This window comes from Microcaecilia unicolor, chromosome 8 (genome assembly GCF_901765095.1).
Source record: "Microcaecilia unicolor chromosome 8, aMicUni1.1, whole genome shotgun sequence".
In the NCBI taxonomy this organism is placed as follows: Eukaryota; Metazoa; Chordata; class Amphibia; order Gymnophiona; family Siphonopidae; genus Microcaecilia; species Microcaecilia unicolor.
In genome coordinates this window covers 87,189,326-87,201,739 of record NC_044038.1, presented here as the reverse complement: position 1 = coordinate 87,201,739, position 12,414 = coordinate 87,189,326, and positions in this window count along the sequence as shown.

Here is a 12,414-nt window from a genome sequence, read left to right as displayed (position 1 = left end):
ACATGGAATGTCCGGGTCACCAAAGGTTTCTGGTCTCTGGTCAGGTCACTTTGCCCCTGCAGCCCACTGTCGGGTAGTCATCATCTTCTCCTTTCCTATGCCTCCAGGATCCACAGATTGAGATGCTTGGTGGTTGAGGAAGCAGCTGCTGCAGTGGCTCCTGCTGCTTTTGTTCGGGTTCAGCACAGGAGTCATCGATCAGTCGCCACCCCTAGCCCTAAGCACCATCTGCTGCCTTTGCTTGGGTTTAACCACAACAGACCATGGCTGAGGCAACACTAGAAGTAGTGGAAGTGTGAAATCCTCAGTTGGGCTCAGCAGAGCTCCCTTCCGAACGGCTTCTCAGACGGCTATCTTTATATATTATTGTAATAAATGTGTTTTGCATCTAATTTTTTATATACCTTGTTAATTCACTCACTGTATTGTATATTATGTGTTTCTAATACATTTTGGTTTTTGTTTTTATATATTTTTTATTAAGCATATTTTTCTGTGTTTAATAGTAAGGTATTAAATTTAACTGCCAGACCTTTGACCATTTTTCTAATTTTCGAAGATCTCTCCTCATAGTTTCTACTCCTTCCTGGTTATCCACTCTATTGGCTACCTTTGTGTCACTCACTAAAAGGCAAACTTTTCCTTCTAACCCTTCAGCAATGTCTATTAAACAAAACCAGCCCCAGCACTGATCCCTGAGGCACTCCAATGCTCATCTTCCCTCCCCCGCTGCCGGATCGCTCTTTAAAAATGGCCACTGAGACTTCCAGCGGCGGCACCCACAGCACGCACGGAGTCGGTGCCTATGAGTTGGAATGCCCTCCCACAGGAGGTGGTGAAGATGAAAATGGTAATGGAATTCAAAAATGTGTGGGATAAAATGTGTGGGAAGAAATGGATCCAAAGAAGCTTAGTGGAGATTAAGTGGCAACACCGGTAATTGGGAAGCAAAGGCAGTGCTGAGCAGACTTCTACAGTCTGTGCCCTGATCGTGGCTGAATAGATTTGGAATGGGTTGAAGTGGAGCTTTTCAGGGGCTTCAATGACAACTTCAGAAGTTTTAGGACAGTGTCGGGCAGACTTCTACAGTCTATGCTCTGAAAATGGCAAGGACAAATCAAGATCAGGTATACATATGAAATATCACATCATACCTTATGTAATGAGTTTATGTTGTTGGGCAGACTGGACCATCATCTATTATGTTACTATGCAACGACATGGGATATGCTGTTGCAACACACAGTCTATCCCTACTACTGATAGGTCATCCCAGGCCTTGACATTTTTCCATACTACATCCAGCTCTTAGACCCCTCCCCTGTTATCACCAAGCTTTGTTAATCAATCTACACTACCTCAAAAAAAAATTGAGGCTATTGTCTAAAACATCTGGCCATTCCAAATAAACATGGCCGCTTTGTATAGGTTACCACAACCTCCTTGAAAACTTGGAAAATGCTGATGTCAGAGTTGTAACAACTAGCACTCCATGCTAGGGATGTACAGCCCCACAATTTTTGTTTCCCTTGTCATTTATGCAAATTTTTAAATTTTGTTATTTATTTATTTTTCTATTTTAGGAGCAATATTTTTATTAGTACACACTCTTCCAAAAAGTGCACATTCTTTCAAATCAGTGTACACTGTTTCCATACTAGCCCCCAATCTTTGGAACAAGCTACCAAACAGCTTGCGCCTCACACTATCCCTTCAATCTATCAAAGCTGATTTGAAGACTTTCCTATTTGTAAATGCCTTTAATTGACTCCTTCTGTGTGCTCTGGGACTAAGGGTACCCTGGAAGACACGATGCCCCCCATCATGTGTTGCCCTCTTTGCTTTTCTATTTATATTGTATTTCTTCCTTCGTCCCTTGCTCTACTATCATCTCCAATTTCCTCTTTACCCTTTTCTCCCCCTTTATAATCTTGAAACTTGAAACAAAGGGAAAAAAATGAAAGTTTATGGGAGCCGACATTCAGACCATGGGAGTTAGACTGGCTAATTCCCCCGGTCAGCGCTAAGCCCTGATATTCAATGCCAAGCCATTTCCAGTGATCGGCATTGAATATCTGTTTTATTTTTGGGTGGTTTAAAGATAACCAGCTAAGTCAATATTCAGACTTAACCGATTGTCTTTAAACTGGCCAAACATATACCACCCATTTGACGCAGTTAAATATGGCCACTAAATTGGCTTTAAAAATTGGCTGGTTATATTACCTGATATACCCGGCTATCTGCTAGCCGCTAAGTGAGAATATTCACTGGGGGATAGCCGGTTATCCCCTGCTGAATATCGGCAGATAGCCAGTCAGCAACCATCCTGGCCAGTTAAATAGCGCTGAATATCGGGCAGATAGTTTTTATCTATTGTTTTGGGGAAAAGATGACACAAGTTATTGACATTTACAAAACAAGAGGGGACACAAACCTTCTACAAAGAAGAGGGGACGCAAATCTTCTACAAAGAAGAAGGCAAGCAAGATGGTGGAAGAAGGATGTTCTAAGAGAATCAGACCAAAAAATTAAGTCTAAACTTCTAAAAAGTCTTTATTCTCCAATGATTCGACAAAACATTTACCGTCTTGACCAGCCACTAACCATTTTCCAGGAGAATGATATATCAGAAAACATCCTAACTTATGTATTGATATTTATGCAAGGAATAGGAGAAAGAGTAAGGAAAGAATGGAAAAGTTCCTTCCTCCTGCTAATATACATGTGGGATCCATAAGTATATCATATCAATATTTACAATCACAATTTCTATTTCTACCTAATTTATAAGGTTTGTGTCCAATAGCATTTGTTGTTACTGTATTTCAGAACAATCTGTAGATTCAGATTTGACCATCTTTTGGTTTCAGCTGAAAAAGAAAATGCCCTTTACTAGGTGATACAAACATCTCTGTATGAATACAGGGAGTGCCTATAGCCAGCCTCTCCAAATGACGCAATTATTTAAAATTTTAAACTAATTAATATTCTAACCATTGAAACCAATACTTCCTCTCTGTACATCCATATGCTGCACAAGCCGGCATGTTAGAAAATATGTGAAATCAATTAAAAATGCTACCAACAATAACGACGTGGATAGAGCAGCTCATAGTTTTACTTGCTTTGTTTTGGGTGAACAAGGATGACAGCTGCACAGAGAAGAGGGGAAGGGAGATCAACCTAATTGCCTTCAACTTTTTGACATCAATCATCCTGTCTCCTGTTATCTAACCTCCTTGGTCGACCCTATTTCACCACCTCTGATGCCATTTCCTGTTTCCACATGGGAAGGACGCCAGGTCAGCTGTTTACCCACTCAATTGGGCTGGTTTTTAAAGTTGGTTATGGGTAATTCCCAGTGGTCGCTGGTTGCAGCTGTTTGGACCACTTTTAGCGTGTGTGCAGTTTTTGGGGGGGCAGTATTCAAACAGGCTGTTCTTTCCGGTCCCAGTAGGTGTCACTAAAAGGGCAGCTCTGAAATCTCGCTCCCAGGGGCTTCAGGTGCAGAAGCGCAAGCTGGGAATGAAATCTAAGCTTCCTGCTGAGTGGCACTCTGAAGGGAATTCTGCTTTCCTCCACATGTGACAATTATAAGCAAGCAATTCAAACATCTGGCACATGCCAAGCAGGGAGGTAGCTGATCAAAAGCATAAAAAGTCTGCATATATTGTCACAATAAGGTTCTGTAGGGGTATTTACCTGAGATCTCACCTGATCTGGTCTTGGTTCATACAAGCCTGACATCCTGTTACAACAAGATGCATTCTACAACCTCTGACCTGAGCACATCTGTGTCAGCAAGATCCAGCTTTTCAGCTTCTGGAAAATCACTGACAGGCATACCGCATCCAAGGACATTCTGTGTTACAACCACCCTGTTGTCACCCTGAGAAGCTGAAAGGGGAGTGAGACCCATGGCTCCAGTAAGCCTGGTTAGAGACAGATATGCAGACCCGAAAGTATCAACTTCAGGGTCATGAACAAAGGACTCTTCATGCTCATCGAGTTAGCTGGACAGGATTATGATTGGTCCTGGAGGATCATCTGATGGAGAGGTACTAAGAAAGTGGGAACTAAAGAAAGTTAGTTTTTCGGGGACCATCAGACAGTTGGGATTGACAAGAAGGACCTAAGAAGACAAGCAAGGTTAGAAGGCTCGGAGGGAGCAAAGTGTTACGTCTGGGGAAGTGAGCCCTTGTGCCCCGGCTGAGCACGGCGAAGATGGAGCAGCACCGCGCTCAGTCAGGCAGCCAGACAACCCCTAGCTTCACCTGGGAAGCGACCGCCGTTCCCCGGGAGTTGAGCCCCCAGGTGCAGGCGGCCATCAGGACTTCTGGAACCGGCGGGGTGTACGGCCACCAACCAGACAGGCGAGGGAACTGACACAGTCCAAGGACCAGGAAGATGGCAAAACAACAGAGTAGTCAGGAGACAGTCCAAGGTCTGGGCAGGCAGCAACACAGCAGAGTAGCCAGGAAACAATCCGAGGTCAGGGCAGGCAGCAACACAGTAGAGTAGTCAGGAAACAATCCAAGGGTCAAAACACAGGATACAGGATAACCGGTAACAGAACACAGACGGGAACTACAACCTCTACAGTCATAGGAGCCAACTTTTCAAAATTATTGGGGGTGCTAAGTCCAATGGTAATAACCCTTCCCTGGATACATCCAAGGAATTTTCTTAATATTGGGGGTGCTCAAGCACCCACAGAGTCAGCTCCAATGTCTACAGCAATAGAAGCCGAAGCAAGGATTGACTGGAGGCAGGGCTTTAAATAGTGTAGGAATCAGTCTAAAACATGTGCAGCTGATTCAAGATGGCAGCCTCCATCAGAAGAGATGCTCTATGCCCAAATATGTACTTCCTTCCTGGGGCTGCCTAGCACCAAGATGGCCACCCTCAGAGGCTGATCAAACTGCACTTCCCAAGATGGCCACCCCCATAACTGAACCAACTAAGATGGCCGCTGCCAGGAGCAGCCAGGTAGGAGTGTAACAGTACCCCCTCTGGAAACATCTCCCCCTCACCAGTTCGGGCCGGGCTTAGCAGGATGCTGTGCGTGGAACTCTCAGATTAGATCTGGAGCGTGCACGTTGTCCGCCGGCTTCTGGGAGTTATCCTCTGCAAAATGCTTCCAGGCAAGCAGATAGTACAGCTTCCTTCCCCGTTGCTTGGAATCCAGGATGCGCTCCACCTCATACTCCGGATCCGGATCACTCTCAGGTACGGCCACTCTTGGGTTCAGGGTGCCACTTGGACCTGCAGAAGGGTTTCAGGAGAGAAACATGGAAAGCGTTATGCACCCAAAACTGACTGGGTAACTGTAGTCTGTAAGTCACCGCTCCTATCCTGGAGCGGACTGCGAAACGCCCAATGAACCGCGGAGCAAACTTCAGTGACGGAAGTCGAAGTCTCAGGTACCGCGTGCTCAGTCATACCTTCTCCACAGGCAGGAATGTGGGAGCCATCCATCTCTTGCGGTCAAAGGATTCCTTAGCCTTGACCGCTGCCCATCTTAATTCTCCTGGACTTTCTTCCATGCGTCTTGGAAGGAACGGATGGTAGGTTGTACCTGCGGCGGGACCTCCACAGGAGGGATAGGCGGTGGTAGGCGTGGATGCTGTCCATAGATGATATAGAAAGGTGTAGTCTGTTAGGCAGAATGCAGACTGTTATTATAGGTGAACTCAGCCCAGGGTAGCAGCGCAGTCCAGTCATCCTGGCGCTGGTCAGTATACGCCCATAGGAAAGCCTTCACAGTCTGATTCACTCATTCCACCATGCCATTGGTCTGCGGATGATATGCGGACGAGAACAGAGTGGTCACCCCGAAAGCAGAACACAAGGCTCTCCAAAAGCGAGAGGTAAACTGCGAGCCTCGGTGGCTGATAATTCTTCGGGGCAGTCCATGGAGCCGGAAGATGTGTGTGATGAAGTTGGCTGCCAGAGTGGCAGCAGTGGGTAGGGACTTCATAGGGACAAAATGGGCCATCCTGGAGAACCGATCAATTACCACCCAGATGACTGTATTGCCCTGCGAGAGAGGGCAATACATCTGTGATGAAGTCCATGGAGAGGTCCTCCCATGGTTGTTGTGGAATAAGCATGGGCTGCATTAAACCACACTGCTTGTGGTGAGAAGCTTTGGTGCAGGCGCACACTGGACAAGTAGCCACTTACTGCTGGACATCCTGTGCCATCCGGGGCCACCAGTAAGACCGAGATATTAGGTGTAGGGTCTTATGGAATCCGAAATGGCCAGCAAATTCAGAAGCGTGTCCCCAGTGCAGCACCCTTCTCCGGAGACCCACAGGAACGGCCTTCTTGCAGGAGGCACTAGGCCCGGGAATGGAGGGAATGCATGCTGGATTCATCATGGGATAGGGCTCCTCCTGGTCCTCAGAAGCCTCAAAGCTGTGGGACAAGGCATCCGCCTGGACATTCTTCTCGCCCGGCCTGAAGATCAGGCGGAAGTCGAACCGGGCAAAAAATAGCGACCACCGGGCCTGGCGTGGGTTCAGTCTGGTGGTGTTCTGCAAGTACAGGAGATTCTTGTGATCCGTTATCACTGTAACCAGGTACGCTGCCCCCTCCAACAAGTAACGCCACTCCTCAAAAGCCAACTTAAGCGCCAGGAGTTCCCGGTCCCCCACCGTGTAATTCCGCTCTGTTGGGGTGAACTTGCGGGAGAAAAAGAAGCAGGGATGCTTCTTACTGGATGCAGATGTCTGGGAGAGTACAGCCCCCATTCCCAGGGATAAGGTGTCCACCTCCACCAGGAACGGCTTGGTTGGATCCAGACTGCGGAGCACTGGGGCAGAGAGGAAGGCGTCCTTCAAGGTGGTGAAAGCAGCGAGGGCCTCCGATGTCCAGTTCTTCACATCAGCCCCCTTCCTCGTGAGGGCCGTCAGCGGAGCCGTGATGAGGGAGTAATTCCGGATAAACTGCCGGTAATAGTTAGCAAACCCCAGAAATCTCTGCAAAGCCCGAAGGCCCTGGGGTACCGGCCAGTCGCTGATCGCCTTCAACTTGTCAGGGTCCATCTGTAGCCCGGTGGAGGAGACAATGTACCCGAGGAAGGGCAGGCTCTGCCGGTGGAATGAGCACTTCTCCAACTTGGCGTAAAGTCGATGCTCCCTGAGGCTCTGTAGCACAGTGCGGACGTGGTTAACACGTTGCGACAGAGTGGAGGAGAAGATCAAGATGTCATCAAGATATACAATCACAGAAGTGTATAGTAAGTCCTGTAATATGAAGTTTACAAAGTTCTGGAACACTGCAGGCGCATTGCAAAGGCCAAACGGCATCACCCAATATTCGAAATGCCCTTCATGGGTGTTGAATACCATTTTCCATTCATCCCCCTCTCTGTTCTGCACCAGATTATAGGCTCCTCGCAAGTCCAGCTTCGAGAAGACCTGAGCCCCTTGCAGGCGGTCAAACAGTTCTGGGATGAGTGGGAGCGGATATCGGTTCTTTACGGTAATCTTGTTCAGGCCCCAATAGTCGATGCAGGGGCGAAGGGACCCATCCTTCTTGGATACGAAGAAAAACCCAGCCCCTGCGGGCGAGGTGGAGGGCCGAATGAACCCCTTTAATAAGTTCTCCTGTACATAGGCCCGCATGGACCGGGACTCCTCCCGGGACAAGGTTTACAGACGCCCCCCGGGTGGATTGGCTCCTGGAAGAAGGTCGATCGCACAATCGAACAACCGATGAGGAGGAAGCGTGTCAGCCGCTCGAGCACAGAACACATCCTGGAAGTCTTGATATTCTTTAGGAAGCCCGAGCGACCTCCCCTACAGAATCTGAAGCTGGACGGAGCAGGCAGGAATGGGTGGCTCGACCTGCTGAAGACAGTGCTGGAAACACCGACAACCCCATTGCCCGATCTCCCTGGTGGACCAGTCGATAACGGGGGCATGGAGTCGGAGCCAGGGCAGTCCAAGGATCACTGGGTGAATGGCTCTGGAGAGCACCAGGAACTGGATCTCCTCCTGGTGAAGCGCCCCAACCTGCATACCCAAGGGAGAGGTAATCCGACTGATAGTCCAGGGAAGACTGTCCCCCTGGATGGAAAGTCCACCTCTTTAACATTGCTTTTGACTCGTAACCACTTGTAACCACTCGCCTCCACCTACCCTCCTCTCCTCCTTCCTGTACACATTAATTGATTTGATCTGCTTACTTTATTTTTTGTCTATTAGATTGTAAGCTCTTTGAGCAGGGACTGTCTTTCTTGTATGTTTGTGCAGCGCTGCGTACGCCTTGTAGCACTATAGAAATGCTAAATAGTAGTAGTAGTAGTAGTAGGTAACCCTGAGGGCCAGTTGGCAGGGCATCGTGGAAGCCCCCAGCTGAGACAGAAACTCGGCATCAATGAAGTTTCCTCTGGCCCCGGAATCCAACAAGGCCATCACCTGGACCTGGCACCCCTCTCCGTGGAGCAGTACGGGAACTGACAGCAAATTATCTGGAATGGACAACTGGCTCAGAGCCACTCCCCTCACGGGACTCTGGCCAGAGCGTTTCCCGACCTCCCTGGCTTATTCAGGCAGGTATCCATGAAGTGGCCTGGTTGCCCACAGTACAGGCAAAGGTGATTCCTTCGGTGGTGAGCCTTCTCCTCTCTGGACAATCGATGCCGCCCCATCACCATGGGTTCCTCCTTAGTTCCTTCTGAACCTTCCTCAGGGACCCTAGGCATCTCTGGTCGATGGGAGTGGAGCCTAGAGGTCTGAACAGCTTGTTGGGTAACCCTTTCCTGGGCTCGCTCCTGGAAGCGGAGGTCAATCCTGGTGCAGAGTGCGATGAGAGCGTCCAGAGTGCCGGGAACTTCTCTGCCAGCCAGTTCATCCTTTATTTTGCCGTTCAGCCCCTGCCAAAAGATGGCCGTTAAGGCTTCCTGGTTCCACCTGAGCTCCGCGGCAAGAGTTCGGAACCGAACAGCATACGCCCCGACCGACCCTGTGCCCTGCTGGATACGCAACAGCTCTCCAGAGGCAGATGAAGGCCGGCCAGGCTCGTCAAATACCATTCGGAACTGCCGCAGAAACTCATCCAGGTCCGCCAAGACTGGATTCCGCTGTTCCCACAGTGGGGACGCCCAGGCCAGGGCGGCACCAGAGAGCAAGGAGATGATATAGGTCACCTTCACTTTGTCAGATGGGAAAGTCTCTGGTTGTAGCTCGAACAGGATCTGACACTGGTTGAGGAACAAAACACCTTTAAAATTTGTATTTATCTTATCTGCCAATCGCAATTAATTATACAAATAGCATTTTGAATAGTGACAAAAGGTTAACAGGGCTTTTATTTACTTATTTATGGTTTGGAGCTCTGGGTATACTTGTTTTGCTATCTGCCAATTTTATCTGTAACTGCTAATGCTACTTTAGTCAATGAAAAAACACTTTTGAATTTATTTATCTTGGTATCTGCCAATTGCAATCAATTACGCAAATGGCATTTTGAATAGTGACAAAATGTTTTTTTTAAATTAAGATCAAGTAATGCCACTAGATATAATAGTTTTTGTTTTTTTGTATTTGAGGATTTATATATTTATTCATTTCTGTGCTGATTTGAATGTTTTTGAAGGTTTATAATATTATCAGTGTAATGTTTGAAATTTATTGTACACTTTAAAATGTTTAAAAAAAAATTATTTTTGACCTTTGTTTAAGCTTTTATGAATATGAAATTTAGTTATAACCAGTATTATATAATATGACCTTTTTATAAAATATAAATAATTAAAATAAGCGTTTTAAACATATAATATTAATATATGGAAAATACATTTTGTCCAAAAGTAAGGAATAATATATTGTAGAGAAATATATTCGAGTTATTCTCCAAGTTTTCCACGTCATCACTGTGGTGAGTTACCATTTTTGTTTTGATTAATTATCCATTTATTTTCAAATTACTATATAATAATATATGAGAATGTTAAAATATTAAATGCTTTAGGTGTTTATATAGGCTTATATATGTATGCTTGATGAGTCTAAATATTAATCTTTGATTTTATTCATTATATGTTAAAAAAAATTTTAAATATATTATTTCTGTGTTTTGTATTCTATGTAGACCCCTGACGCAGGTGCTAGTCACCGAAACATGACCCGTGTTGGGTCTTTTTGTCAAGGCTCATTCATTAAAGAACTGTATTCCATTTTTAAAGGCCCGTGGTGCTGTTTTTTTGTTTGGATTTTAGTTTGTACTTCGTTCCCTCTCTTTTGTTATATTTGATTTGTATCTGCCATTTTCAGGGCACAGACCGTAGAAGTCTGCCCAGCACTAGCCCCATCTCCCACCCACTAGCCTCGTCTCCCACAACCGGCTCTGCCACCCAATCTCTGCTAAGCTTCTGAGGATCCATTCCTTCTGAACAGGATTCCTTTATGTTTATCCCACACATTTTTGAATTCCGTTACCGTTTTCATCTACACCACCTCCCTCGGGAGGATATTCCAAGTATCCACCACTCTCTCCATGAAAAAATACTTCCTGACATTTTTCTTGAGTCTGCCCCCCCTTCAACCTCATTTCATGTCCTCCAGTTCTACCGCCTTCCCATCTACGGAAAAGGTTCTTTTGCGGATTAATACCTTTCAAAAGTCTTTATCATATCACCCCTGTTTCTCCTTTCCTCCAGGGTATACATGTTCAGGTCAGGAAGTCTCTTCTCATATGTCTTGTAACGCAAATCCCATACCATTATTGTAGCTTTTCTTTGCACCGCTTCAATTTTTTTTACATCCTTAGTAAGATACGGCCTCCAAAACTGAACACAATACTCCAGGTGGGGCCTCACCAAAGACTTATACAGAGGCATCAACACCTCCTTTCTTCTGCTGTTCACACCTCTCTCTATACAGCCTAGCAACCTTCTAGCTATGGCCACCGCCTTGTCACACTATTTCGTCACCTTCACATCCTCAGATACTATCACCCCAAGATCTCTCTTCCCGTCTGTATATATCAGACTCTCAGCGCATAACACATATATCTCCTGTGGGTTTCTACTCCCTAAGTGCATCACTTTGAATTTCTTTGCATTGAAGTTTAATTGCCAAACCTTAGACCATTCTTCTAGCTTCTGCAGATCCTTTTTCATGTTTTCCACTTCCTCCTGGGTGTCCACTCTGTTTCAAATCTTAGTATCATCTGCAAAAAGGCAAACTTTACCTTCTAACCCTTTGGCAATGGCACTCACAAATATATTGAACAGAATCGTCCCCAGCACCGATCCCTGAGGCACTCCACTGCTCACCTTTCCCTCATCTGAGCGAATTCCATTAACCACCATGCTCTGGCATCTGTCTGTCAACCAGTTCCTAATCCAGTTCACCACGTCGGGTCCTATCTTCAGCATGTGAAGTTTATTCAAGAGCCTCCTGTGGGGAACCGTGTCTAAAGCTTTGCTGAAATCAAAGTAGATTACATCTATAGCACATCCATGATTCAATTCTCCGATCACCCAGTCAAAGAATTCAATGAGATTCGTTTGGCACGATTTCCCTTTGGTAAAACCATGTTGTCTTTGATCTTGCAACTTATTGGCTTCCAGGAAATTCACTATCCTGTCCTTCAGCATTGCTGACATTACTTTTCCAATAACCGAAGTGAGGCTTACCGGCCTGTAGTTTCCAGCTTCTTTCCTATCACCACTTTTGTGAAGAGGGACCACATCCGCTGTTCTCCAATCCCACGGAACCTCTCCCGTCTCCAAGGATTTATTAAACAAATCTTTAAGAGGACCCGCCAGAACCTCTCTGAACTCCCTCAGTATCCTGGGGTGGATCCCGTCCGGTCCCATGGCTTTGTCCACCTTTAGATTTTCAAGTTGTTCATACACACTCTCTTCCGTGAATGGTGCTATATCCACTCCATTCTCATATGTACTTTTGCCAGTCAATCGTGGTCCTTCTCCAGGATTTTCTTCTGTGAAAACAGAACAAAAGTATCTATCTATTTAGCAAATTTGCATTTTCTTCATTATCTACATAGCGGTTCGCAGCATCTTTCAGTCTCACAATTCCCTTTTTAGTCTTCCTCCTTTCACTAATATACCTGAAGAAAATTTTGTCAACCCTCCTTACCTTTTTAGCCATTTGTTCATCCATAGGAGAGATAATCCATAAGTTGGTGAGCGACTATGCCCTCAATCACCATTACTAGTAAAGGGACAGAGGCCACTGACCTGTAATTTTATACATCATTTATTTTTGCCAGAGGAATTTTAAGGATGAGGGTTAACATTATGGACCCTTTTTCTGCAAGGAAAAGACCTAAGGATAGAAAAAGAGAGATATGTTGTCTTTAGGATTCTATAAACAGGTCAGGTGCACCTTTTAATAGAAAACTAGGGCAGGAATCTAGTACACAGAAGATGAA